The 3,656-nt window shown below is 55.2% G+C and overlaps 1 pseudogene; it reads left to right on the top strand.

Annotated features, from left to right (window-relative positions):
• The first annotated feature begins 948 nt into the window (after positions 1 to 948).
• On the top strand, positions 949 to 3,340 carry LOC136524473 (G-type lectin S-receptor-like serine/threonine-protein kinase At2g19130; annotated as a pseudogene).
• Positions 3,341 to 3,656: the final 316 nt, after the last annotated feature.

Here is a 3,656-nt window from a genome sequence, read left to right as displayed (position 1 = left end):
TGCAGCTTTCTGGATCGGTGGACATGGAATGCTTATCTATCAACAACAACCAAGCCTTTAAGTCCCAAACAAGTTGGGGTAGGCTAGAGTTGAAACCCAGCAGAAGCAATCAAGGTTCAGGCACGTGAATAGTTATTTTCCAAGCACTCCTATCTAAGGCTAAGTCTTTAGGTATATTCCATCATTTCAAGTCTTCTTTTATTGCCTCGACCCAAGTCAACTTCGGTCTTCCTCTGCCTCTCTTCACGTTACTATCCTGGCTTAGGATTCCACTACGCACCGGTGCCTCTGGAGGTCTCCGTTGAACATGTCCAAACCATCTAAACCGGTGTTGAACAAATTTTTCTTTAATTGGTGCTACCCCTAATCTATCACGTATATCATCGTTCCGAACTCGATCCCTTCTTGTATGACCGCAAATCCAACGCAACATACGCATTTCCGCGACACTTATCTGTTGAACATGTCGTCTTTTCGTAGGCCAACATTCTGCGCCATACAACATAGCAGGTCTAATCGCCGTCGTATAAAACTTGTATTTTAGCTTTTATGGTACCTTTTTGTTACATAGGACACCAGGTTTATGATATTTAAAACTATCAAATTTGTGATATTTAAAACTAAAAACTATTGCAAATAATTTAAATACCAATTAAATTAGTGACGTAAAAAATGGTCAACGGCAATCAATTTGGTGCCCACACACTCAGCTAGAGAGTGGCACATGGGAAATAGAACTTTATCTCAGCTACTCTGGTACGAGGGCATTTAAGTCTTTTCTCAGCACTGTTAGCCAATGTTACCTCCAAAAATGGATGGAATGGCGTGGAAGGCAAGAAAGTTTAGTGTCATAACACCAGGGTGTGTTCAAACTTTTTAGTGGCACGACCATCTTTTGTAATGGCACTCGGGTAAAAGGCTCCTTCTTCAACCGGGCAACTGCTTCTAATGTCCGTGGCCATCCTCGGCAGCGCAGGGTGCTTCGCATCGGACACCATCACTGCCAACTCCGCCATCTCCGGCAGCAGGACCGTCGTCTCGAGGAGCGGCAACTTTGAGCTCGGCTTCTTCCGTCCAGCAGGTTACAGCAACACAGCTTCCTCCTCCTCTGATGGCAGCAACCGCTGCTATGTAGGGATCTGGTATAAGAAAGCCGTGACGCTGTGCACGCCCGTGTGGGTCGCGAACAGAGCCGCGCCGGTCTCCGACCCCGCGTCCTCCCAGCTCGTCGTTGCGGCGGACGGCAATCCCGTGCTCACCAACGAAGCTGGCGAGCTCGTCTGATCCTCGAACGTCGTCATCTCCGGCAGCAGCGTCAACGGCACCGTGGCTGTCATCTTGGACAGCGGAAACCTCGTCCTCCGGCGCGACGATGGCGAGGTCCTGTGGCAGAGCGCCGAGCACCCCCACCGACACGTGGCTCCCGGGAGTCCGTCTCGGCATGAACAAGATCACCGGCCACGTGCAGGCTCTGACTTGCTGGAGGAGCTCCAGTGACCCGGCTCCCGGCATGTACTCGCTGGGGATCGATGCCGAACGGGACCAGTCAGTTCTTCACGTACTGGAACACGACCGTGAGTTTCTGGAGCAGTGGAGAGTGGAACGGCAACATATGTGCCGGTGTCCCGGAGATGACGTCGCACTAGTTTTACAACTTCGAGTTCGTGTCCAACGCCAACGCCAGCTACTTCGACTACTCTCTGCAAGATCCCACGGTCATCTCCAGGTTCGTCTTGGACGTCTCCGGCCATGTGAGAACAGCTCATCTGGGTGCCGTCGGCCGACGAGTGGATGATCATCTGGGCGGAGCCACATCAGCTCTGCGACGTCTACGCTGTCTGCGGCGCGTTCGGCGTCTGCGACGAGAAGAGCGAGCCATTCTGTAGCTGCCCCGCCGGCTTCCGCCCCTCCTCCATGGGGGACTGGGAGCTAGGAGATCACTCACACGGCTGCCGCCGAAACCATCCCTTGCAGTGTGACAGTGGCAAGGACGGTGACGCCTTCTTGTTGGTGCCAGGTATTTCTCTGCCGGGAAACCCGTCGCCGGTTGAAGCATCAAGCGCTAAAGACTGCAGGTTGGCGTGCTTGAGGAGTTGCGACTGCAACGCTTACTCCTACGGCAGACGATGTGCTCTGTGGTACGGTGACCTGCTCAACTTGCAGCGACGGGTCGACGACACGGCAGGAATGGATGATCTTCACCTCCGGTTGTCTGCCATGGACGTGTCCTCAATAGGTCGTAACAGAACGGCAGTCTTCGTTTCTACTGCCTCAGTTGCGTCGATCCTTGTCTTGTGTGCCATTGTGTCCGTGTTTGTTAAGATGTTCAGGAGAAGACAAAGCAGCATAAGATTCATGCAGGCAGCAGCAGAAGGTGGTAGCCTCGTGGTGTTCAAGTACAGCGACTGGAGAAGGGCGACCAAGAATTTCTCGGAGAAGCTCGGAGGCGGCGGCTTCGGGTCGGTGTACAGGGGAAAGCTACCCGGCGGCGGGCCGGACGTCGCGGTGAAGAGGCTGGAGGGCCGCCTCTGCGTGGGGGAGAAGCAGTTCAGGAACTGAGGTGGGCACCATCGGCACGATCCAGCACGTCAACCTCGTCCGCCTCCGCAGCTTCTCCTCCCACGGCAGCGAGCGGCAGCTCGTCTACGACTACATGCCCAACGGTTCGCTGGACAGGGTGCTTTTTGGGGAGCTGCGGCGGCGCCGACGCTGAGCTGGAGCGCAAGGTTCCAGATCGTGCTCGGCGCCGCCCGGGGCTTGCTGTACCTCCACGAGGGTTGCCGGGACTGCATCATCCACTGCGACATCAAGCCGGAGAATATCCTGCTCGACGAGGACCTCGCGCCCAAGGTCGCCGACTTCGGCATGGCGAAGCTGGTGGGAAGGGACTCCAGCAGGGTCCTGACGACGGTGCGGGGCACCATCGGGTACCTCGCGCCGGAGTGGATCTCCGGCGTGCCCATCACTGCCAAGGCCGACGTGTACAGCTATGGCATGGTGCTGCTGGAGATCATATCGGGACGGCGCAACGCGCGGTGCTGGGCGACAACGGAGGAGGGCGCGTCGCTGTCAGAGTACTTCCCGCTGGTGGCCGCAAGGAAGGTCAGCGAAGGGGAGGCGCTTGTGGCGCAGCTGGACGAGCGGCTGCATGGCGACGACCGACCCGCGGGAGCTAGAACGAGCGTGCAGGGTGGCCTGCTGGTGCGTGCAGGTCGACAAGGCGCACCGGCCGACGATGGAACAGGTGGTCCAGGCGCTGGAAGGGGTCGTTGCCGTGGACATCACTGCTACAGAACCATGGTTAGGAGCGGCTCGTAACCCATTGTATGGTACGATTTGATCCATTCGCCTCTATCGAACCGTCTCTATAAATCATGTATTTATAGGGACGGTTCTTAGGCCGTCCCTACAAATCGATTGATTGTAGTGACGGCTCGTATTACTAGCCGTCCCCTATAAATTGATTTGTAGGGACAGCTGTAGTACTAGCCGCCTCTATAATACCTGTTTGTAGGTGCGATTCAATCTAGAATCGCCCCTACAGTACGTTTTTCCACAAAAAAAAAAATCAAATTTACAATTCAAATTCGATCAGAACACTGTTTGTTTCCGCGTATTCCATCCAGTGCTCGCGTTGTCGAACGCCCCGCGATCAA

Source organism: Miscanthus floridulus, chromosome 18 (assembly GCF_019320115.1).
Source record: "Miscanthus floridulus cultivar M001 chromosome 18, ASM1932011v1, whole genome shotgun sequence".
NCBI lineage: Eukaryota > Viridiplantae > Streptophyta > Magnoliopsida > Poales > Poaceae > Miscanthus > Miscanthus floridulus.
The sequence above is the reverse complement of the archived record's forward strand: the minus strand, read 5'-3'. Positions and strand labels throughout refer to the sequence as shown.